General features: G+C 47.7%; 4 non-coding genes across 4 annotated transcripts; all 4 read left to right on the top strand.

The window, feature by feature from the left end:
* Positions 1-594: 594 nt before the first annotated feature.
* On the top strand, positions 595-805 carry LOC148137543 (small nucleolar RNA U3). The gene has a single exon (XR_015754207.1). It is a non-coding gene; the product is annotated as a small nucleolar RNA U3 (small nucleolar RNA).
* A 7,403-nt stretch (positions 806-8,208) lies between these two features.
* On the top strand, positions 8,209-8,419 carry LOC148137544 (small nucleolar RNA U3). Its single transcript, XR_015754208.1, has one exon. It is a non-coding gene; the product is annotated as a small nucleolar RNA U3 (small nucleolar RNA).
* A 7,403-nt stretch (positions 8,420-15,822) lies between these two features.
* LOC148137545 (small nucleolar RNA U3) lies at positions 15,823-16,033 on the top strand. Its single transcript, XR_015754209.1, has one exon. It is a non-coding gene; the product is annotated as a small nucleolar RNA U3 (small nucleolar RNA).
* A 7,409-nt stretch (positions 16,034-23,442) lies between these two features.
* Positions 23,443-23,653, top strand: LOC148137546 (small nucleolar RNA U3). Its single transcript, XR_015754210.1, has one exon. It is a non-coding gene; the product is annotated as a small nucleolar RNA U3 (small nucleolar RNA).
* The last annotated feature ends 1,545 nt before the right edge of the window (positions 23,654-25,198 follow it).

A 25,198-nucleotide genomic window follows, 5' to 3' on the forward strand; every position in this document is an offset into this window, starting at 1 on the left:
TCATTGGAAAAAAGAAGGTTTAGGGGTGACTTGATAGAGGTGTACAAGATGATTAGGGGTTTAGATAGGGTCGACAGTGAGAATCTTTTTCCACGTATGGAGTCAGCTATTACAAGGGGGCATAGCTTTAAATTAAGGGGGGTAGGTATAGGACAGATGTTAGGGGTAGGTTCTTTACTCAGCGAGTCGTGAGTTCATGGAATGCCCTGCCAATAGCAGTGGTGGACTCACCCTCATTATGTGCATTTAAGCGGGCATTGGATAGGCATATGGAGGATAGTGGACTAGTGTAGGTTAGGGGTCTTGGATTGGCGCAACATCGAGGACCGAAGGGCCTGCACTGCGCTGTATTCTTCTATGTTCTATGAATACTGGTATATGCAAATGATATTGCCTGCTGGGTAATAGTAGAACAAATTAAAATATTTCTTATATACGCAGAAATATATTTGAGAACGATGCAGCGAAATACTTTGTGTCAATATGTTATTTTCTACTAGATACTAGAATTTTCTAAGAAGGGGAATTACTGGTCACTCTCTCCGAAAAGTGGTTCGCTCGGAGTGCAGAACGGAGAACGCGCCGTTAAATTTTAAGACTATACTCTTATGGATCATTTCTATAGTTTTTGACTTGAGAAATGGATTCTTAATTGTTAGGCTTCACCAACCATGAGGAAGATATGAAGTGTATTCTTCTGAGCGTGAAGTTGGTTGAAAGAGTTGCGTTTTCGCAAGTGCTTTCAACCGTTGATGATCGTTCCCTTCTTCCAAGAAGTGGAGGAAGAATACGCATTCTGAGTGGTTGGTTTTATATTTATATAAAAAGTCAGACAGTTACAGCATTAAATGTTCTGAACTTATTGTGCTTAGTTAATCCTAGGTTCGTGTTTGAGCGGTAATTTTGTATGTGTAAAGTTATTGCATGAATCTATGTAATATTCTGTAAATCTCCATTTTAGAAATTGAATCAGTCTTAACATTGGGGCGCCTCATACCTTTCATGCACTATCTGGGTTGACGTGGCACTTGTTAAAGTTCGCTTGTGAATGTAGCTTCAAAAACGTTCTGGGTTTTACACTTGAAAGTTATGGTCCAATACGGTCATTCTAAAAGACTTGACAAACAATCGAGGTCTTTTTCAATACATGTATATAATTTCAGTAACATCACACTGTAAACGTTTGCATAAATTATACTGCACAACCACCTGATGACGGAGCAGTGGACCGAAAGCTAGTGCTTCCAAATAAACCTGTTGGACTATAATCTAGTGTTGTGTGATTTTTAACTTTGTACACCACAGGCCAAAACCGGCACCTCAAAATCATTACTGAAGTCTGTACAGATCACATCTACTACTCTGCCCTCTTCAATCCTTGAAAGTGCCATCGCAAGTAGGTTTTTTTTATTTCAAAAATATACTTTATTCATAAAATAATTTGATGGTCTGAACAGTTGGTCATGCCATACATATGTAAACATGTACATACAGAAATCAAACCTTATCATTTTTATACATGTCTGTACACTTTTTGATCATATGCCCATATAATTAGCTGAGGCGTCAGCAGAGCCCAAATGACTGCATGGGCCCCCTGTTCTTCGTTAGGCAGGCAGACTTTACACAGTGATCTTTCCCCACTGCGCCTTGGCGGCAGCTGCCCCAAGCTTCAGCGCGTCCCTCAACACATAGTCCTGGACCATGGAATGTGCCAGTCTGCAACACTCAGTCAGGGTCAACTCCTTCAGCTGGAAGATCAGCAGGTTTCGGTCCACCCAGAGAGCCTCCTTCACCGAGTTGATGATCCTCCAGGCACAGTTGATGTTCGTCTCGGTGTGCGTCCCGGGGAACAGACCGGAGAGCACGGAGTCCCGTGTCACGGCGCTGCTCGGGACGAACCTCGACAAACACCACTGCATTCCTCTCCAGACTTCCTCTGCGTAGGCACATTCCAGAAGGAGGTGGGTGACAGTCTCGTCCCCCCCGCAGCCGCTTCGAGGGCAGCGTGCGGTGCAGCTGAGAGTCTGGGCGTGCATAAAGGATCTCACAGGCAGAGCCCTTCTCACCACCAGCCAAACCATGTCTTGGTGCTTGTTGGAAAGTTCTGGCGATGAGGCATTCTGTCAAATGGCTTTGACAGTCTGCTCAGGGAACCGCTCGATAGGATCCGCCCTCTCCTTTTCCCGAAGGGTCTCAAGGACACTACGTGCTGACCACTTCCTAATGGACTTGTGGTCAAAGGTGTTTTTCTTCATAAATTTCTCCACGAAGGACAGGTGATACGGAACGGTCCAACTACTCGGGGCGTTCCGCGGCAGCGAGGCCAGGCCCATCCTTCGCAACACCGGGGACAAGTAGAACCTCAGTACGTAGTGACACTTGGTGTTTGCGTACCGGGGATCCACGCACAACTTGATGCAGCCACACACAAAGGTGGCCATCAGGATGAGGGTGGCATTGGGTGTATTTTTTCCCCCGTTGCCCAGATCTTTATACAGTGAGTCCCTTCGGACTCGGTCCATCTTAGACCTCCATATAAACTGGAAGATGGCCCGGGTGACTGCAGCGGCACAGGTTCTGGGAATAGGCCAGACCTGTGCAACGTATAACAGCAATGACAGTGCCTCACACCTGATGACCAGGTTTTTTCCCGCGATGGAGAGCGACTGTAGCTTCCATCTGCCCAGTTTCTGCCTCACTTTACTGATACGCTCCTCCCAAGACTTGGCGCATGCCCCAGGCCCCCCAAACAAAATACCCAGCACCTTCAGGTGGTCGGTCCTGACGGTGAAGGGGATCGAGGATTGGTCGGCCCAGTTCCCGAAGAGCATGGCCTCGCTCTTGCCTCGGTTTACCTTGGCACCCGAGGCCCGTTCGAACTGGTCACAAATGCAGATGAGTCTGCGCACGGACAGCAGATCCGAGCAGAAAACGGCGACGTCATCCATGTACAGGGAGGCCTTAACCTGCAGGCCCCCGCTGCCAGGAATAGTCACCCCTCTCAGGCTCGCATCCTTCGTGATGGACTCGGCAAATGGCTCTATGCAGTACACAAACAAGGCAGGAGAGAGGGGGCAGCCCTGCCTGACTCCAGATCTGACTGGGAAGCTATCTGATTCCCACCCGTTGTTTGAGACTGCACTGACAATGTTGGTGTAGAGCAGTCTGATCCAATTGCAGATTCCCTCCCCAAAGCCCATTTTGGAGAGAACATCTCTCATATACGTGTGTGATATCCTGTCAAAGGCTTTCTACTGGTCCAGGCTGATCAGGCAGGTGTCCAACCCTCTGTCCTGCACGTAGGCGATCGTATCCCTGAGGAGTGCGAGACTTTCAGCGATCTTTCTGCCCGGCACAGCACAGGTTTGGTCAGGGTGAATCACCGACCCTAGAGCAGACCTGACCCGGTTGGCGATTACCTTTGACAGAATTTTGTAATCTGCATTCAACAGTGAGATTGGTCTCTAATTTTTGAGTTCCTCCCTCTCCCCCTTCCGCTTGTAGACGAGGGTGATGATGCCTTTCCTCATGGATTCACTCATGGTACCTGCCCGAAGCATACTGACATACACCTCCAGCAGGTCCTGGCCAATCAAGTCCCGCAGAGCGGAATAGAGCTCGACCGGTAAGCCGTCGCTTCCGGGAGTTTTATTCTTTTCGAAGGACTCGAGGGCCTTGGTCAGCTCGTCCAGAGATAGCAGCTAGTCCAGCCTCTCCCGTGTTCTGTCGTCTAAGACCTCTGTGATAGAGGACAGGAACGACTGGGAGGCCGCGCTGTCGGTCGGCTTCGCGTCATACAGACTGGCGTAGAAGGATTTACTGATCCTCATGACGTCAGCCTGAGATGACGTTAGCGAGCCATCTTCTTCCTTCAGGCTGCTGTGCACGGAGCTCTCTTTGTGCACCTTCTGGAAGAAGAAACGTGAACACGTCTCGTCCTGCTCCACCGAGCGGACCCTGGACCGGAAGATTATCTTGGAGGCCTCCGAAGCAAAGAGGGAGGCTTGCTGGCCCTTCACCTCCTTGAGGTCCTCCGTGACATCCACCCCCATCGTCTGCAGCAGGAGCAGGTTCTGCATACTTTCCTGGAGCTGGGACAGTTTTCCCCACCTCTCTCTCGCCTCCTGAACACCATTGAGGATGAAGAACCTCTTGATGTTCCCTTTTACTGTTTCCCACCAGTCCGCTGGGGACTCAAAGAGGGGCTTCACGGTTCTCCAACCTGCGTAGTCCCTCTTGAGCTCCTCGATGTTTCCCAGGGTCAACAGCTTGGTGTTCAGCTTCCACGTTCCCTTACCAGCTCGCTGCTCGTCCTGTAGGTGACAGTCGGCCAGCAGGAGGCAGTGGTCGGAGAAGAACACCGGCTTGACGTCGGTGGATCTGACCGAGAGCGTTCGGGACACAAACAGGTAATCTATCCTTGAGCGGATAGACCCGTCTGCCCGTGACCTGGTGTATCTACGCTGCGCTCCGTCTGCAGGGGCGCTGAAGACGTCGTGCAGCTTGGCATCTTTTACCGTGTCCATCAGGACTCTGGACGTGGTGTCCAGTTTACTGTCCCCCCCCGCCGGATCGTCCATCTGCATCAATGATACAGTTGAAGGATAGTGATAGGAGACTCCAGACAGCAATACTTGCACTTTCCTATACATCTGGACGCAGATATTATTTATTTCCCTGAAAGACCACTGAAATAGGCGAAATCAATTGAATAAAACTCTCTACTGGGCTCAGTAATTTTTACAACGAGGTTTGAGTGAGACGTTTCACTGATTGCTGTAAAAAAACCAAAACTGTGCTCTTGGGGGGGGGTTTAAACTAACTCTGCAGGGGCATGGGAACCCAGACTGTAGCTTTAGGGTGCAGGACCTGGAGTGTAGGGAGGTTAGGAACATGGCATGAATTTCAAAGGAGGGTGCCTGTAAACAGGAAAGTGGCTTGAAGTGTGTATACTTCAATGCAAGATGTATACGAAATAAGGTAGGTGAACTTGCAATGTGGGTTGGTACCTGGGACTTCGATGTTGTGGCTATTACGGAGACATGGGTAGAACAGGGACAGGATTGGCTGTTGCAGGTCCCAGGATTTAAATGTTTTAGTAGGGGTAAAAGAGGGGGAGGTGTGGCATTGCTTGTCAAAGATAGTATTACAGCTGTGGAAAGGACGATGGATGAAGACTCGCCATCTGAGGTAGTTTGGGCTGAGGTTAGGAATAGGAAAGGTGAGCTCACCCTGTTAGGAGTTTTTTACAGGCCTCCTAATAGTCCTAGAAACGTAGAAGAAAGGATTGCGAGGATGATTCAAGAGAAGAGTGGTTGTTATGGGGGACTTTAACTTTCCTGATATTGATTGGGAAAGCTATAGCTCAAGTTCGTTAGATGGGTCAGTGTTTGTCCAATGTGTGCAGGAGGGTTTCCTGACACAATATGTAGATAGGCCAACAAGAGGTGAGGCCATACTGGATTTGGCTCTGGGTTATGAACCAGGCCAGGTGTTAGAATTAGAGGTAGGTAAGCTCTTTGGGGACAGTGACCACAATTCGGTGACTTTTACTCTAGTGATGGAGAGGGATAAGTGTGCAATACAGGGCAAGAGTTATAGCTGGGGGCAGGGAAATTATGATGCGGTGAGGCATGACTTAGGATGTGTGGCTTGGAAAAGTAAGCTTCAAGGCAAGGGCGTAATTGATATGTGGAACTTGTTCAAGGAGCAACTATTGAGTGTCCTTGATAAGTATGTACCCGTCAGGCAGGGAGGAAAGGGCCGTGTGAGGGAGCCGTGGTTTAATAAGAAATTGGAATCCCTTGTTAAATGGAAGAGGGTGGCCTATGTAAAGATGAGGCGTGAAGGTTCAATTGGGGCGATTGAGAGTTATAAGGTAGTCAGGAAGGATCTGAAGAGAGAGCTAAGAGCAGCAAGGAGGGGACATGAAAGGTCCTTAGTTGGTAGGATTAGGGAAAACCCTAAGGCTTTCTATAGGTATGTCAGGAATAAAAGAATGACTAGGGTAGGAATAGGTCCAGTCAAGGATAATAGTGGGAAGTTGCGTGTGGAGGCTGAAGAGATTGGGGAGACACTGAATGAATACTTTTCGTCAGTATTCAGTCAGGAACAGGACATTGTTGTCAATGTGAGTACTGAGTCACAATTAAGTAGAATGGATGGCTTTGAGGTATGTAGAGAAGAGGTGTTGGAAATTCTGGAAAGGGTGAAAATAGATAAGTCCCCTGGGCCTGATGGCATTTATCCTAGGATTCTCTGGGAAGCAAGGGAGGAGATTGCAGAGCCATTGGCCTTGATTTTTATGTCCTCGTTGTCTACAGGAGTAGTGCCAGAAGATTGGAGGCTAGCAAATGTGGTTCCCTTGTTCAAGAAGGGGAGTAGGGATAACCCTAGTAACTATAGGCCGGTGAGTCTCACTTCTGTTGTGGGCAAAATCTTAGAGAGAATTGTAAGGGATAGGATTTATGAACATCTGGATAGGAATAATGTGATCAAGGATAGTCAGCATGGTTTTGTGAAGGGCAGGTCGTGCCTCACAAACCTTATTGAATTCTTTGAGAAGGTGACTAAGGAGGTAGACGAGGGGAAAGCGGTAGATGTGGTGTATATGGATTTTAGTAAGGCATTTGATAAGGTTGAGGAGAAAGCGAGGTCTGCAGATGCTGGAGATCAGAGCTGGAAATGTGTTGCTGGAAAAGCGCAGCAGGTCAGGCAGCATCCAGGGAACAGGAGAATCGACGTTTCGGGCATAAGCATTCCTGAAGAAGGGCTTATGCCCGAAACGTCGATTCTCCTGTTCCCTGGATGCTGCCTGACCTGCTGCGCTTCTCCAGCAACACATTTCCAGCGTTTGATAAGGTTCCCCATGGTAGACCACTGCAAAAAATACGGAGGTATGGCATTGAGGGTGAGTTGGAGGTTTGGATTAGGAGTTGGCTGGCTGGAAGAAGACAGAGGGTAGTAGTTGATGGCAAAGGTTCATCTTGGAGTGCCGTCACTAGCGGTGTTCCGCAAGGATCTGTTTTGGGACCATTGCTGTTTGTCATTTTTATAAATGACCTGGAAGAGGGGTTAGAAGGTTGGGTGAGCAAGTTTGCGGATGATACGAAAGTCGGAGGAGTTGTAGACAGTGAGGAAGGATGTGGCAGGTTACAGCGGGATATAGATAAGCTGCAGAACTGGGCAGAAAGGTGGCAAATGGAGTTCAATGTAGCTAAGTGTGAGGTGATTCATTTTGGTAAGAGTAATAAAAAGATGGGGTACTGGGATAATGGTCGGATACTTGGTAGTGTGGATGAGCAGAGGGATCTTGGTGTCCATGTACACAGATCTTTGAAAGTTGCCACCCAGGTAAATAGTGCGATGAAGAAGGCATATGGCGTACTGGCTTTTATTGGTAGAGGATTTGAGTTCCAGAGTACTGAGGTCATGTTGCAGTTGTATAAGACTCTGGTGCGGCCGCATCAGGAGTATTGTGTGCAGTTTTGGTCGCCATACCATAGGAAGGATGTGGAGGCACTGGAACGGGTGCAGAGGAGGTTTACCAGGATGTTGCCTGGTATGGTAGAAAGATCGTATGCGGAAAGGCTGAGGCACTTGGGGCTGTTTTCATTGGAAAAAAGAAGGTTTAGGGGTGACTTGATAGAGGTGTACAAGATGATTAGGGGTTTAGATAGGGTCGACAGTGAGAATCTTTTTCCACGTATGGAGTCAGCTATTACAAGGGGGCATAGCTTTAAATTAAGGGGGGTAGGTATAGGACAGATGTTAGGGGTAGGTTCTTTACTCAGCGAGTCGTGAGTTCATGGAATGCCCTGCCAATAGCAGTGGTGGACTCACCCTCATTATGTGCATTTAAGCGGGCATTGGATAGGCATATGGAGGATAGTGGACTAGTGTAGGTTAGGGGTCTTGGATTGGCGCAACATCGAGGACCGAAGGGCCTGCACTGCGCTGTATTCTTCTATGTTCTATGAATACTGGTATATGCAAATGATATTGCCTGCTGGGTAATAGTAGAACAAATTAAAATATTTCTTATATACGCAGAAATATATTTGAGAACGATGCAGCGAAATACTTTGTGTCAATATGTTATTTTCTACTAGATACTAGAATTTTCTAAGAAGGGGAATTACTGGTCACTCTCTCCGAAAAGTGGTTCGCTCGGAGTGCAGAACGGAGAACGCGCCGTTAAATTTTAAGACTATACTCTTATGGATCATTTCTATAGTTTTTGACTTGAGAAATGGATTCTTAATTGTTAGGCTTCACCAACCATGAGGAAGATATGAAGTGTATTCTTCTGAGCGTGAAGTTGGTTGAAAGAGTTGCGTTTTCGCAAGTGCTTTCAACCGTTGATGATCGTTCCCTTCTTCCAAGAAGTGGAGGAAGAATACGCATTCTGAGTGGTTGGTTTTATATTTATATAAAAAGTCAGACAGTTACAGCATTAAATGTTCTGAACTTATTGTGCTTAGTTAATCCTAGGTTCGTGTTTGAGCGGTAATTTTGTATGTGTAAAGTTATTGCATGAATCTATGTAATATTCTGTAAATCTCCATTTTAGAAATTGAATCAGTCTTAACATTGGGGCGCCTCATACCTTTCATGCACTATCTGGGTTGACGTGGCACTTGTTAAAGTTCGCTTGTGAATGTAGCTTCAAAAACGTTCTGGGTTTTACACTTGAAAGTTATGGTCCAATACGGTCATTCTAAAAGACTTGACAAACAATCGAGGTCTTTTTCAATACATGTATATAATTTCAGTAACATCACACTGTAAACGTTTGCATAAATTATACTGCACAACCACCTGATGACGGAGCAGTGGACCGAAAGCTAGTGCTTCCAAATAAACCTGTTGGACTATAATCTAGTGTTGTGTGATTTTTAACTTTGTACACCACAGGCCAAAACCGGCACCTCAAAATCATTACTGAAGTCTGTACAGATCACATCTACTACTCTGCCCTCTTCAATCCTTGAAAGTGCCATCGCAAGTAGGTTTTTTTTATTTCAAAAATATACTTTATTCATAAAATAATTTGATGGTCTGAACAGTTGGTCATGCCATACATATGTAAACATGTACATACAGAAATCAAACCTTATCATTTTTATACATGTCTGTACACTTTTTGATCATATGCCCATATAATTAGCTGAGGCGTCAGCAGAGCCCAAATGACTGCATGGGCCCCCTGTTCTTCGTTAGGCAGGCAGACTTTACACAGTGATCTTTCCCCACTGCGCCTTGGCGGCAGCTGCCCCAAGCTTCAGCGCGTCCCTCAACACATAGTCCTGGACCATGGAATGTGCCAGTCTGCAACACTCAGTCAGGGTCAACTCCTTCAGCTGGAAGATCAGCAGGTTTCGGTCCACCCAGAGAGCCTCCTTCACCGAGTTGATGATCCTCCAGGCACAGTTGATGTTCGTCTCGGTGTGCGTCCCGGGGAACAGACCGGAGAGCACGGAGTCCCGTGTCACGGCGCTGCTCGGGACGAACCTCGACAAACACCACTGCATTCCTCTCCAGACTTCCTCTGCGTAGGCACATTCCAGAAGGAGGTGGGTGACAGTCTCGTCCCCCCCGCAGCCGCTTCGAGGGCAGCGTGCGGTGCAGCTGAGAGTCTGGGCGTGCATAAAGGATCTCACAGGCAGAGCCCTTCTCACCACCAGCCAAACCATGTCTTGGTGCTTGTTGGAAAGTTCTGGCGATGAGGCATTCTGTCAAATGGCTTTGACAGTCTGCTCAGGGAACCGCTCGATAGGATCCGCCCTCTCCTTTTCCCGAAGGGTCTCAAGGACACTACGTGCTGACCACTTCCTAATGGACTTGTGGTCAAAGGTGTTTTTCTTCATAAATTTCTCCACGAAGGACAGGTGATACGGAACGGTCCAACTACTCGGGGCGTTCCGCGGCAGCGAGGCCAGGCCCATCCTTCGCAACACCGGGGACAAGTAGAACCTCAGTACGTAGTGACACTTGGTGTTTGCGTACCGGGGATCCACGCACAACTTGATGCAGCCACACACAAAGGTGGCCATCAGGATGAGGGTGGCATTGGGTGTATTTTTTCCCCCGTTGCCCAGATCTTTATACAGTGAGTCCCTTCGGACTCGGTCCATCTTAGACCTCCATATAAACTGGAAGATGGCCCGGGTGACTGCAGCGGCACAGGTTCTGGGAATAGGCCAGACCTGTGCAACGTATAACAGCAATGACAGTGCCTCACACCTGATGACCAGGTTTTTTCCCGCGATGGAGAGCGACTGTAGCTTCCATCTGCCCAGTTTCTGCCTCACTTTACTGATACGCTCCTCCCAAGACTTGGCGCATGCCCCAGGCCCCCCAAACAAAATACCCAGCACCTTCAGGTGGTCGGTCCTGACGGTGAAGGGGATCGAGGATTGGTCGGCCCAGTTCCCGAAGAGCATGGCCTCGCTCTTGCCTCGGTTTACCTTGGCACCCGAGGCCCGTTCGAACTGGTCACAAATGCAGATGAGTCTGCGCACGGACAGCAGATCCGAGCAGAAAACGGCGACGTCATCCATGTACAGGGAGGCCTTAACCTGCAGGCCCCCGCTGCCAGGAATAGTCACCCCTCTCAGGCTCGCATCCTTCGTGATGGACTCGGCAAATGGCTCTATGCAGTACACAAACAAGGCAGGAGAGAGGGGGCAGCCCTGCCTGACTCCAGATCTGACTGGGAAGCTATCTGATTCCCACCCGTTGTTTGAGACTGCACTGACAATGTTGGTGTAGAGCAGTCTGATCCAATTGCAGATTCCCTCCCCAAAGCCCATTTTGGAGAGAACATCTCTCATATACGTGTGTGATATCCTGTCAAAGGCTTTCTACTGGTCCAGGCTGATCAGGCAGGTGTCCAACCCTCTGTCCTGCACGTAGGCGATCGTATCCCTGAGGAGTGCGAGACTTTCAGCGATCTTTCTGCCCGGCACAGCACAGGTTTGGTCAGGGTGAATCACCGACCCTAGAGCAGACCTGACCCGGTTGGCGATTACCTTTGACAGAATTTTGTAATCTGCATTCAACAGTGAGATTGGTCTCTAATTTTTGAGTTCCTCCCTCTCCCCCTTCCGCTTGTAGACGAGGGTGATGATGCCTTTCCTCATGGATTCACTCATGGTACCTGCCCGAAGCATACTGACATACACCTCCAGCAGGTCCTGGCCAATCAAGTCCCGCAGAGCGGAATAGAGCTCGACCGGTAAGCCGTCGCTTCCGGGAGTTTTATTCTTTTCGAAGGACTCGAGGGCCTTGGTCAGCTCGTCCAGAGATAGCAGCTAGTCCAGCCTCTCCCGTGTTCTGTCGTCTAAGACCTCTGTGATAGAGGACAGGAACGACTGGGAGGCCGCGCTGTCGGTCGGCTTCGCGTCATACAGACTGGCGTAGAAGGATTTACTGATCCTCATGACGTCAGCCTGAGATGACGTTAGCGAGCCATCTTCTTCCTTCAGGCTGCTGTGCACGGAGCTCTCTTTGTGCACCTTCTGGAAGAAGAAACGTGAACACGTCTCGTCCTGCTCCACCGAGCGGACCCTGGACCGGAAGATTATCTTGGAGGCCTCCGAAGCAAAGAGGGAGGCTTGCTGGCCCTTCACCTCCTTGAGGTCCTCCGTGACATCCACCCCCATCGTCTGCAGCAGGAGCAGGTTCTGCATACTTTCCTGGAGCTGGGACAGTTTTCCCCACCTCTCTCTCGCCTCCTGAACACCATTGAGGATGAAGAACCTCTTGATGTTCCCTTTTACTGTTTCCCACCAGTCCGCTGGGGACTCAAAGAGGGGCTTCACGGTTCTCCAACCTGCGTAGTCCCTCTTGAGCTCCTCGATGTTTCCCAGGGTCAACAGCTTGGTGTTCAGCTTCCACGTTCCCTTACCAGCTCGCTGCTCGTCCTGTAGGTGACAGTCGGCCAGCAGGAGGCAGTGGTCGGAGAAGAACACCGGCTTGACGTCGGTGGATCTGACCGAGAGCGTTCGGGACACAAACAGGTAATCTATCCTTGAGCGGATAGACCCGTCTGCCCGTGACCTGGTGTATCTACGCTGCGCTCCGTCTGCAGGGGCGCTGAAGACGTCGTGCAGCTTGGCATCTTTTACCGTGTCCATCAGGACTCTGGACGTGGTGTCCAGTTTACTGTCCCCCCCCGCCGGATCGTCCATCTGCATCAATGATACAGTTGAAGGATAGTGATAGGAGACTCCAGACAGCAATACTTGCACTTTCCTATACATCTGGACGCAGATATTATTTATTTCCCTGAAAGACCACTGAAATAGGCGAAATCAATTGAATAAAACTCTCTACTGGGCTCAGTAATTTTTACAACGAGGTTTGAGTGAGACGTTTCACTGATTGCTGTAAAAAAACCAAAACTGTGCTCTTGGGGGGGGGTTTAAACTAACTCTGCAGGGGCATGGGAACCCAGACTGTAGCTTTAGGGTGCAGGACCTGGAGTGTAGGGAGGTTAGGAACATGGCATGAATTTCAAAGGAGGGTGCCTGTAAACAGGAAAGTGGCTTGAAGTGTGTATACTTCAATGCAAGATGTATACGAAATAAGGTAGGTGAACTTGCAATGTGGGTTGGTACCTGGGACTTCGATGTTGTGGCTATTACGGAGACATGGGTAGAACAGGGACAGGATTGGCTGTTGCAGGTCCCAGGATTTAAATGTTTTAGTAGGGGTAAAAGAGGGGGAGGTGTGGCATTGCTTGTCAAAGATAGTATTACAGCTGTGGAAAGGACGATGGATGAAGACTCGCCATCTGAGGTAGTTTGGGCTGAGGTTAGGAATAGGAAAGGTGAGCTCACCCTGTTAGGAGTTTTTTACAGGCCTCCTAATAGTCCTAGAAACGTAGAAGAAAGGATTGCGAGGATGATTCAAGAGAAGAGTGGTTGTTATGGGGGACTTTAACTTTCCTGATATTGATTGGGAAAGCTATAGCTCAAGTTCGTTAGATGGGTCAGTGTTTGTCCAATGTGTGCAGGAGGGTTTCCTGACACAATATGTAGATAGGCCAACAAGAGGTGAGGCCATACTGGATTTGGCTCTGGGTTATGAACCAGGCCAGGTGTTAGAATTAGAGGTAGGTAAGCTCTTTGGGGACAGTGACCACAATTCGGTGACTTTTACTCTAGTGATGGAGAGGGATAAGTGTGCAATACAGGGCAAGAGTTATAGCTGGGGGCAGGGAAATTATGATGCGGTGAGGCATGACTTAGGATGTGTGGCTTGGAAAAGTAAGCTTCAAGGCAAGGGCGTAATTGATATGTGGAACTTGTTCAAGGAGCAACTATTGAGTGTCCTTGATAAGTATGTACCCGTCAGGCAGGGAGGAAAGGGCCGTGTGAGGGAGCCGTGGTTTAATAAGAAATTGGAATCCCTTGTTAAATGGAAGAGGGTGGCCTATGTAAAGATGAGGCGTGAAGGTTCAATTGGGGCGATTGAGAGTTATAAGGTAGTCAGGAAGGATCTGAAGAGAGAGCTAAGAGCAGCAAGGAGGGGACATGAAAGGTCCTTAGTTGGTAGGATTAGGGAAAACCCTAAGGCTTTCTATAGGTATGTCAGGAATAAAAGAATGACTAGGGTAGGAATAGGTCCAGTCAAGGATAATAGTGGGAAGTTGCGTGTGGAGGCTGAAGAGATTGGGGAGACACTGAATGAATACTTTTCGTCAGTATTCAGTCAGGAACAGGACATTGTTGTCAATGTGAGTACTGAGTCACAATTAAGTAGAATGGATGGCTTTGAGGTATGTAGAGAAGAGGTGTTGGAAATTCTGGAAAGGGTGAAAATAGATAAGTCCCCTGGGCCTGATGGCATTTATCCTAGGATTCTCTGGGAAGCAAGGGAGGAGATTGCAGAGCCATTGGCCTTGATTTTTATGTCCTCGTTGTCTACAGGAGTAGTGCCAGAAGATTGGAGGCTAGCAAATGTGGTTCCCTTGTTCAAGAAGGGGAGTAGGGATAACCCTAGTAACTATAGGCCGGTGAGTCTCACTTCTGTTGTGGGCAAAATCTTAGAGAGAATTGTAAGGGATAGGATTTATGAACATCTGGATAGGAATAATGTGATCAAGGATAGTCAGCATGGTTTTGTGAAGGGCAGGTCGTGCCTCACAAACCTTATTGAATTCTTTGAGAAGGTGACTAAGGAGGTAGACGAGGGGAAAGCGGTAGATGTGGTGTATATGGATTTTAGTAAGGCATTTGATAAGGTTGAGGAGAAAGCGAGGTCTGCAGATGCTGGAGATCAGAGCTGGAAATGTGTTGCTGGAAAAGCGCAGCAGGTCAGGCAGCATCCAGGGAACAGGAGAATCGACGTTTCGGGCATAAGCATTCCTGAAGAAGGGCTTATGCCCGAAACGTCGATTCTCCTGTTCCCTGGATGCTGCCTGACCTGCTGCGCTTCTCCAGCAACACATTTCCAGCGTTTGATAAGGTTCCCCATGGTAGACCACTGCAAAAAATACGGAGGTATGGCATTGAGGGTGAGTTGGAGGTTTGGATTAGGAGTTGGCTGGCTGGAAGAAGACAGAGGGTAGTAGTTGATGGCAAAGGTTCATCTTGGAGTGCCGTCACTAGCGGTGTTCCGCAAGGATCTGTTTTGGGACCATTGCTGTTTGTCATTTTTATAAATGACCTGGAAGAGGGGTTAGAAGGTTGGGTGAGCAAGTTTGCGGATGATACGAAAGTCGGAGGAGTTGTAGACAGTGAGGAAGGATGTGGCAGGTTACAGCGGGATATAGATAAGCTGCAGAACTGGGCAGAAAGGTGGCAAATGGAGTTCAATGTAGCTAAGTGTGAGGTGATTCATTTTGGTAAGAGTAATAAAAAGATGGGGTACTGGGATAATGGTCGGATACTTGGTAGTGTGGATGAGCAGAGGGATCTTGGTGTCCATGTACACAGATCTTTGAAAGTTGCCACCCAGGTAAATAGTGCGATGAAGAAGGCATATGGCGTACTGGCTTTTATTGGTAGAGGATTTGAGTTCCAGAGTACTGAGGTCATGTTGCAGTTGTATAAGACTCTGGTGCGGCCGCATCAGGAGTATTGTGTGCAGTTTTGGTCGCCATACCATAGGAAGGATGTGGAGGCACTGGAACGGGTGCAGAGGAGGTTTACCAGGATGTTGCCTGGTATGGTAGAAAGATCGTATGCGGAAAGGCTGAGGCACTTGGGGCTGTTTTCATTGGAAAAAAGAAGGTTTAGGGGTGACTTGATAGAGGTGTACAAGATGATTAGGGGTTTAGATAGGGTCGACAGTGAGAATCTTTTTCCACGTATGGAGTCAGCTATTACAAGGGGGCATAGCTTTAAATTAAGGGGGGTAGGTATAGGACAGATGTTAGGGGTAGGTTCTTTACTCAGCGAGTCGTGAGTTCATGGAATGCCCTGCCAATAGCAGTGGTGGACTCACCCTCATTATGTGCATTTAAGCGGGCATTGGATAGGCATATGGAGGATAGTGGACTAGTGTAGGTTAGGGGTCTTGGATTGGCGCAACATCGAGGACCGAAGGGCCTGCACTGCGCTGTATTCTTCTATGTTCTATGAATACTGGTATATGCAAATGATATTGCCTGCTGGGTAATAGTAGAACAAATTAAAATATTTCTTATATACGCAGAAATATATTTGAGAACGATGCAGCGAAATACTTTGTGTCAATATGTTATTTTCTACTAGATACTAGAATTTTCTAAGAAGGGGAATTACTGGTCACTCTCTCCGAAAAGTGGTTCGCTCGGAGTGCAGAACGGAGAACGCGCCGTTAAATTTTAAGACTATACTCTTATGGATCATTTCTATAGTTTTTGACTTGAGAAATGGATTCTTAATTGTTAGGCTTCACCAACCATGAGGAAGATATGAAGTGTATTCTTCTGAGCGTGAAGTTGGTTGAAAGAGTTGCGTTTTCGCAAGTGCTTTCAACCGTTGATGATCGTTCCCTTCTTCCAAGAAGTGGAGGAAGAATACGCATTCTGAGTGGTTGGTTTTATATTTATATAAAAAGTCAGACAGTTACAGCATTAAATGTTCTGAACTTATTGTGCTTAGTTAATCCTAGGTTCGTGTTTGAGCGGTAATTTTGTATGTGTAAAGTTATTGCATGAATCTATGTAATATTCTGTAAATCTCCATTTTAGAAATTGAATCAGTCTTAACATTGGGGCGCCTCATACCTTTCATGCACTATCTGGGTTGACGTGGCACTTGTTAAAGTTCGCTTGTGAATGTAGCTTCAAAAACGTTCTGGGTTTTACACTTGAAAGTTATGGTCCAATACGGTCATTCTAAAAGACTTGACAAACAATCGAGGTCTTTTTCAATACATGTATATAATTTCAGTAACATCACACTGTAAACGTTTGCATAAATTATACTGCACAACCACCTGATGACGGAGCAGTGGACCGAAAGCTAGTGCTTCCAAATAAACCTGTTGGACTATAATCTAGTGTTGTGTGATTTTTAACTTTGTACACCACAGGCCAAAACCGGCACCTCAAAATCATTACTGAAGTCTGTACAGATCACATCTACTACTCTGCCCTCTTCAATCCTTGAAAGTGCCATCGCAAGTAGGTTTTTTTTATTTCAAAAATATACTTTATTCATAAAATAATTTGATGGTCTGAACAGTTGGTCATGCCATACATATGTAAACATGTACATACAGAAATCAAACCTTATCATTTTTATACATATCTGTACACTTTTTGATCATATGCCCATATAATTAGCTGAGGCGTCAGCAGAGCCCAAATGACTGCATGGGCCCCCTGTTCTTCGTTAGGCAGGCAGACTTTACACAGTGATCTTTCCCCACTGCGCCTTGGCGGCAGCTGCCCCAAGCTTCAGCGCGTCCCTCAACACATAGTCCTGGACCATGGAATGTGCCAGTCTGCAACACTCAGTCAGGGTCAACTCCTTCAGCTGGAAGATCAGCAGGTTTCGGTCCACCCAGAGAGCCTCCTTCACCGAGTTGATGATCCTCCAGGCACAGTTGATGTTCGTCTCGGTGTGCGTCCCGGGGAACAGACCGGAGAGCACGGAGTCCCGTGTCACGGCGCTGCTCGGGACGAACCTCGACAAACACCACTGCATTCCTCTCCAGACTTCCTCTGCGTAGGCACATTCCAGAAGGAGGTGGGTGACAGTCTCGTCCCCCCCGCAGCCGCTTCGAGGGCAGCGTGCGGTGCAGCTGAGAGTCTGGGCGTGCATAAAGGATCTCACAGGCAGAGCCCTTCTCACCACCAGCCAAACCATGTCTTGGTGCTTGTTGGAAAGTTCTGGCGATGAGGCATTCTGTCAAATGGCTTTGACAGTCTGCTCAGGGAACCGCTCGATAGGATCCGCCCTCTCCTTTTCCCGAAGGGTCTCAAGGACACTACGTGCTGACCACTTCCTAATGGACTTGTGGTCAAAGGTGTTTTTCTTCATAAATTTCTCCACGAAGGACAGGTGATACGGAACGGTCCAACTACTCGGGGCGTTCCGCGGCAGCGAGGCCAGGCCCATCCTTCGCAACACCGGGGACAAGTAGAACCTCAGTACGTAGTGACACTTGGTGTTTGCGTACCGGGGATCCACGCACAACTTGATGCAGCCACACACAAAGGTGGCCATCAGGATGAGGGTGGCATTGGGTGTATTTTTTCCCCCGTTGCCCAGATCTTTATACAGTGAGTCCCTTCGGACTCGGTCCATCTTAGACCTCCATATAAACTGGAAGATGGCCCGGGTGACTGCAGCGGCACAGGTTCTGGGAATAGGCCAGACCTGTGCAACGTATAACAGCAATGACAGTGCCTCACACCTGATGACCAGGTTTTTTCCCGCGATGGAGAGCGACTGTAGCTTCCATCTGCCCAGTTTCTGCCTCACTTTACTGATACGCTCCTCCCAAGACTTGGCGCATGCCCCAGGCCCCCCAAACAAAATACCCAGCACCTTCAGGTGGTCGGTCCTGACGGTGAAGGGGATCGAGGATTGGTCGGCCCAGTTCCCGAAGAGCATGGCCTCGCTCTTGCCTCGGTTTACCTTGGCACCCGAGGCCCGTTCGAACTGGTCACAAATGCAGATGAGTCTGCGCACGGACAGCAGATCCGAGCAGAAAACGGCGACGTCATCCATGTACAGGGAGGCCTTAACCTGCAGGCCCCCGCTGCCAGGAATAGTCACCCCTCTCAGGCTCGCATCCTTCGTGATGGACTCGGCAAATGGCTCTATGCAGTACACAAACAAGGCAGGAGAGAGGGGGCAGCCCTGCCTGACTCCAGATCTGACTGGGAAGCTATCTGATTCCCACCCGTTGTTTGAGACTGCACTGACAATGTTGGTGTAGAGCAGTCTGATCCAATTGCAGATTCCCTCCCCAAAGCCCATTTTGGAGAGAACATCTCTCATATACGTGTGTGATATCCTGTCAAAGGCTTTCTACTGGTCCAGGCTGATCAGGCAGGTGTCCAACCCTCTGTCCTGCACGTAGGCGATCGTATCCCTGAGGAGTGCGAGACTCTCAGCGATCTTCCTGCCCGGCACAGCACAGGTTTGGTCAGGGTGAATCACCGACCCTAGAGCAGACCTGACCCGGTTGGCGATTACCTTTGACAGAATTTTGTAATCTGCATTCAACAGTGAGATTGGTCTCCAATTTTTGAGTTCCTCCCTCTCCCCCTTCCGCTTGTAGACGAGGGTGATGATGCCTTTCCTCATGGATTCACTCATGGTACCTGCCCGAAGCATACTGACATACACCTCCAGCAGGTCCTGGCCAATCAAGTCCCGCAGAGCGGAATAGAGCTCGACCGGTAAGCCGTCGCTTCCGGGAGTTTTATTCTTTTCGAAGGACTCGAGGGCCTTGGTCAGCTCGTCCAGAGATAGCAGCTAGTCCAGCCTCTCCCGTGTTCTGTCGTCTAAGAACTCTGTGATAGAGGACAGGAACGACTGGGTGGCCGCGCTGTCGGTCGGCTTCGCGTCATACAGACTGGCGTAGAAGGATTTACTGATCCTCATGACGTCAGCCTGAGATGACGTTAGCGAGCCATCTTCTTCCTTCAGGCTGCTGAGCACAGAGCTCTCTCTGTGCACCTTCTGGAAGAAGAAACGTGAACACGTCTCGTCCTGCTCCACCGAGCGGACCCTGGACCGGAAGATTATCTTGGAGGCCTCCGAAGCAAAGAGGGAGGCTTGCTGGCCCTTCACCTCCTTGAGGTCCTCCGTGACATCCACCCCCATCGTCTGCAGCAGGAGCAGGTTCTGCATACTTTCCTGGAGCTGGGACAGTTTTCCCCACCTCTCTCTCGCCTCCTGAACACCTTTGAGGATGAAGAACCTCTTGATGTTCCCTTTTACTGTTTCCCACCAGTCCGCTGGGGACTCAAAGAGGGGCTTCACGGTTCTCCAACCTGCGTAGTCCCTCTTGAGCTCCTCGATGTTTCCCAGGGTCAACAGCTTGGTGTTCAGCTTCCACGTTCCCTTACCAGCCCGCTGCTCGTCCTGTAGGTGACAGTCGGCCAGCAGGAGGCAGTGGTCGGAGAAGAACACCGGCTTGACGTCGGTGGATCTGACCGAGAGCGTTCGGGACACAAACAGGTAATCTATCCTTGAGCGGATAGACCCGTCTGCCCGTGACCTGGTGTATCTACGCTGCGCTCCGTCTGCAGGGGCGCTGAAGACGTCGTGCAGCTTGGCATCTTTTACCGTGTCCATCAGGACTCTGGACGTGGTGTCCAGTTTACTGTCCCCCCCACCGGATCGTCCATCTGCATCAATGATACAGTTGAAGGATAGTGATAGGAGACTCCAGACAGCAATACTTGCACTTTCCTATACATCTGGACGCAGATATTATTTATTTCCCTGAAAGACCACTGAAATAGGCGAAATCAATTGAATAAAACTCTCTACTGGGCTCAGTAATTTTTACAACGAGGTTTGAGTGAGACGTTTCACTGATTGCTGTAAAAAAACCAAAACTGTGCTCTTGGGGGGGGGGTTTAAACTAACTCTGCAGGGGCATGGGAACCCAGACTGTAGCTTTAGGGTGCAGGACCTGGAGTGTAGGGAGGTTAGGAACATGGCATGAATTTCAAAGGAGGGTGCCTGTAAACAGGAAAGTGGCTTGAAGTGTGTATACTTCAATGCAAGATGTATACGAAATAAGGTAGGTGAACTTGCAGTGTGGGTTGGTACCTGGGACTTCGATGTTGTGGCTATTACGGAGACATGGGTAGAACAGGGACAGGATTGGCTGTTGCAGGTCCCAGGATTTAAATGTTTTAGTAGGGGTAAAAGAGGGGGAGGTGTGGCATTGCTTGTCAAAGATAGTATTACAGCTGTGGAAAGGACGATGGATGAAGACTCGCCATCTGAGGTAGTTTGGGCTGAGGTTAGGAATAGGAAAGGTGAGCTCACCCTGTTAGGAGTTTTTTACAGGCCTCCTAATAGTCCTAGAAACGTAGAAGAAAGGATTGCGAGGATGATTCAAGAGAAGAGTGGTTGTTATGGGGGACTTTAACTTTCCTGATATTGATTGGGAAAGCTATAGCTCAAGTTCGTTAGATGGGTCAGTGTTTGTCCAATGTGTGCAGGAGGGTTTCCTGACACAATATGTAGATAGGCAACAAGAGGTGAGGCCATACTGGATTTGGCTCTGGGTAATGAACCAGGCCAGGTGTTAGAATTAGAGGTAGGTAAGCTCTTTGGGGACAGTGACCACAATTCGGTGACTTTTACTCTAGTGATGGAGAGGGATAAGTGTGCAATACAGGGCAAGAGTTATAGCTGGGGGCAGGGAAATTATGATGCGGTGAGGCATGACTTAGGATGTGTGGCTTGGAAAAGTAAGCTTCAAGGCAAGGGCGTAATTGATATGTGGAACTTGTTCAAGGAGCAACTATTGAGTGTCCTTGATAAGTATGTACCCGTCAGGCAGGGAGGAAAGGGCCGTGTGAGGGAGCCGTGGTTTAATAAGAAATTGGAATCCCTTGTTAAATGGAAGAGGGTGGCCTATGTAAAGATGAGGCGTGAAGGTTCAATTGGGGCGATTGAGAGTTATAAGGTAGTCAGGAAGGATCTGAAGAGAGAGCTAAGAGCAGCAAGGAGGGGACATGAAAGGTCCTTAGTTGGTAGGATTAGGGAAAACCCTAAGGCTTTCTATAGGTATGTCAGGAATAAAAGAATGACTAGGGTAGGAATAGGTCCAGTCAAGGATAATAGTGGGAAGTTGCGTGTGGAGGCTGAAGAGATTGGGGAGACACTGAATGAATACTTTTCGTCAGTATTCAGTCAGGAACAGGACATTGTTGTCAATGTGAGTACTGAGTCACAATTAAGTAGAATGGATGGCTTTGAGGTATGTAGAGAAGAGGTGTTGGAAATTCTGGAAAGGGTGAAAATAGATAAGTCCCCTGGGCCTGATGGCATTTATCCTAGGATTCTCTGGGAAGCAAGGGAGGAGATTGCAGAGCCATTGGTCTTGATTTTTATGTCCTCGTTGTCTACAGGAGTAGTGCCAGAAGATTGGAGGCTAGCAAATGTGGTTCCCTTGTTCAAGAAGGGGAGTAGGGATAACCCTAGTAACTATAGGCCGGTGAGTCTCACTTCTGTTGTGGGCAAAATCTTAGAGAGAATTGTAAGGGATAGGATTTATGAACATCTGGTTAGGAATAATGTGATCAAGGATAGTCAGCATGGTTTTGTGAAGGGCAGGTCGTGCCTCACAAACCTTATTGAATTCTTTGAGAAGGTGACTAAGGAGGTGGACGAGGGGAAAGCGGTAGATGTGGTGTATATGGATTTTAGTAAGGCATTTGATAAGGTTGAGGAGAAAGCGAGGTCTGCAGATGCTGGAGATCAGAGCTGGAAATGTGTTGCTGGAAAAGCGCAGCAGGTCAGGCAGCATCCAGGGAACAGGAGAATCGACGTTTCGGGCATAAGCATTCCTGAAGAAGGGCTTATGCCCGAAACGTCGATTCTCCTGTTCCCTGGATGCTGCCTGACCTGCTGCGCTTTTCCAGCAACACATTTCCAGCGTTTGATAAGGTTCCCCATGGTAGACTACTGCACAAAATACGGAGGTATGGCATTGAGGGTGAGTTGGAGGTTTGGATTAGGAGTTGGCTGGCTGGAAGAAGACAGTGGGTAGTAGTTGATGGCAAAGGTTCATCTTGGAGTGCCGTCACTAGCGGTGTTCCGCAAGGATCTGTTTTGGGACCATTGCTGTTTGTCATTTTTATAAATGACCTGGAGGAGGGGTTAGAAGGTTGGGTGAGCAAGTTTGCGGATGATCCGAAAGTCGGAGGAGTTGTAGACAGTGAGGAAGGATGTGGCAGGTTACAGCGGGATATAGATAAGCTGCAGAACTGGGCAGAAAGGTGGCAAATGGAGTTCAATGTAGCTAAGTGTGAGGTGATTCACTTTGGTAAGAGTAATAAAAAGATGGGGTACTGGGATAATGGTCGGATAGTTGGTAGTGTGGATGAGCAGAGGGATCTTGGTGTCCATGTACACAGATCTTTGAAAGTTGCCACCCAGGTAAATAGTGCGGTGAAGAAGGCATATGGCGTACTGGCTTTTATTGGTAGAGGAATTGAGTTCCAGAGTACTGAGGTCATGTTGCAGTTGTATAAGACTCTGGTGCGGCCGCATCAGGAGTATTGTGTGCAGTTTTGGTCGCCATATCATAGGAAGGATGTGGAGGCACTGGAACGGGTGCAGAGGAGGTTTACCAGGATGTTGCCTGGTATGGTAGAAAGATCGTATGCGGAAAGGCTGAGGCACTTGGGGCTGTTTTCATTGGAAAAAAGAAGGTTTAGGGGTGACTTGATAGAGGTGTACAAGATGATTAGGGGTTTAGATAGGGTCGACAGTGAGAATCTTTTTCCACGTATGGAGTCAGCTATTACAAGGGGGCATAGCTTTAAATTAAGGGGGGTAGGTATAGGACAGATGTTAGGGGTAGGTTCTTTACTCAGCGAGTCGTGAGTTCATGGAATGCCCTGCCAATAGCAGTGGTGGACTCTCCCTCATTATGTGCATTTAAGCGGGCATTGGATAGGCATATGGAGGATAGTGGGCTAGTGTAGGTTAGGGGTCTTGGATTGGCGCAACATCGAGGACCGAAGGGCCTGTACTGCGCTGTATTCTTCTATGTTCTATGTTCTATGAATACTGGTATATGCAAATGATATTGCCTGCTGGGTAATAGTAGAACAAATTAAAATATTTCTTATATACGCAGAAATATATTTGAGAACGATGCAGCGAAATACTTTGTGTCAATATGTTATTTTCTACTAGATACTAGAATTTTCTAAGAAGGGGAATTACTGGTCACTCTCTCCGAAAAGTGGTTCGCTCGGAGTGCAGAACGGAGAACGCGCCGTTAAATTTTAAGACTATACTCTTATGGATCATTTCTATAGTTTTTGACTTGAGAAATGGATTCTTAATTGTTAGGCTTCACCAACCATGAGGAAGATATGAAGTGTATTCTTCTGAGCGTGAAGTTGGTTGAAAGAGTTGCGTTTTCGCAAGTGCTTTCAACCGTTGATGATCGTTCCCTTCTTCCAAGAAGTGGAGGAAGAATACGCATTCTGAGTGGTTGGTTTTATATTTATATAAAAAGTCAGACAGTTACAGCATTAAATGTTCTGAACTTATTGTGCTTAGTTAATCCTAGGTTTGTGTTTGAGCGGTAATTTTGTATGTGTAAAGTTATTGCATGAATCTATGTAATATTCTGTAAATCTCTATTTTAGAAATTGAATCAGTCTTAACATTGGGGCGCCTCATACCTTTCATGCACTATCTGGGTTGACGTGGCACTTGTTAAAGTTCGCTTGTGAATGTAGCTTCAAAAACGTTCTGGGTTTTACACTTGAAAGTTATGGTCCAATACGGTCATTCTAAAAGACTTGACAAACAATCGAGGTCTTTTTCAATACATGTATATAATTTCAGTAACATCACACTGTAAACGTTTGCATAAATTATGCTGCACAACCACCTGATGACGGAGCAGTGGACCGAAAGCTAGTGCTTCCAAATAAACCTGTTGGACTATAATCTAGTGTTGTGTGATTTTTAACTTGTGTGATTTTTGGCCTGTACACCACAGGCCAAAACCGGCACCTCAAAATCATTACTGAAGTCTGTACAAATCACATCTACTACTCTGCCCTCTTCAATCCTTGAAAGTGCCATCGCAAGTAGGTAGGATAGTGAAAAAGGTGTTAGGTATGCTTGCCTTATTGGTCAGTGCATGAGTATAGGAATTTGGAGGTCATGAAGTGGCTGTGAGGATGTTGTGAAACTCGAAAGAGTTCGGAAAAGATTTACAAGGCTGTTGCCAGAGTTGGAGGGTTTGAGCTAAAGGAAGAGACTGAACAGGCTAGGGCTGTTTTCCTTGGAGTATCAGAAGCTGAGGGTTGACCTTATAGAGATTTATAAAATCATGAAGGGCATGGGTGGTGCGTGTATAGAATGAGCTGCCAGAGGAAGTGGTGGAGGCTGGTTCAATTACAATGTTTAAAAGGGGGAATGGAGGGAGGAGCAGGGGTGTTTAAAAGGCATGTGGATGGGTATATGAATAGAAAGGGTTCAGAGGGATATGGACCAAACCCAGGCTTGGGTTAAAAACTGGCAAGTAACATTCATGCCTCTCATGTACCAACAAAAGAGAATCTAACCAATGCCCCTTGATGTTCAATGGCATCACAATCACTGAATACCCCATTATCTCATCCTGGAGTCATCAGTGACTAGAAACTTATCTTGACTTGTCATATAAATACTTTTGGCTGCAAGTTCAGATAAGAGGGGAGGAATCCTGCAGCAGGTAACTCACTTTCTGACTCCTGAAAATCTGTCTACCCTCTTCAAGGCACAGATAAGTGTGATGGAATACTTGACTGGGTAAGTGCAACTCCAGCAACACCCAATAAGCTTGACACCATCCAGGACAAAATCTTGCAAGTCCATCCCTCACAGCAAATGGACTGCAGTGATTCAAGGAGGCAGCTCACCACTAACTTCTCAAGTATAACTCGGGATGGGCAATAAATGCTGGCCGAGTCAGAGAAATCCACATTCCTGAACAAATGCTTAAAAATTCAGATTTTGATCAGTTAGTATTTTTAATACTTAAA

The sequence above is a fragment of the Chiloscyllium plagiosum genome, unplaced genomic scaffold (genome assembly GCF_037043375.1).
Source record: "Chiloscyllium plagiosum isolate Xiang-an unplaced genomic scaffold, Cpla_swu_hap1 HiC_scaffold_42, whole genome shotgun sequence".
NCBI lineage: Eukaryota > Metazoa > Chordata > Chondrichthyes > Orectolobiformes > Hemiscylliidae > Chiloscyllium > Chiloscyllium plagiosum.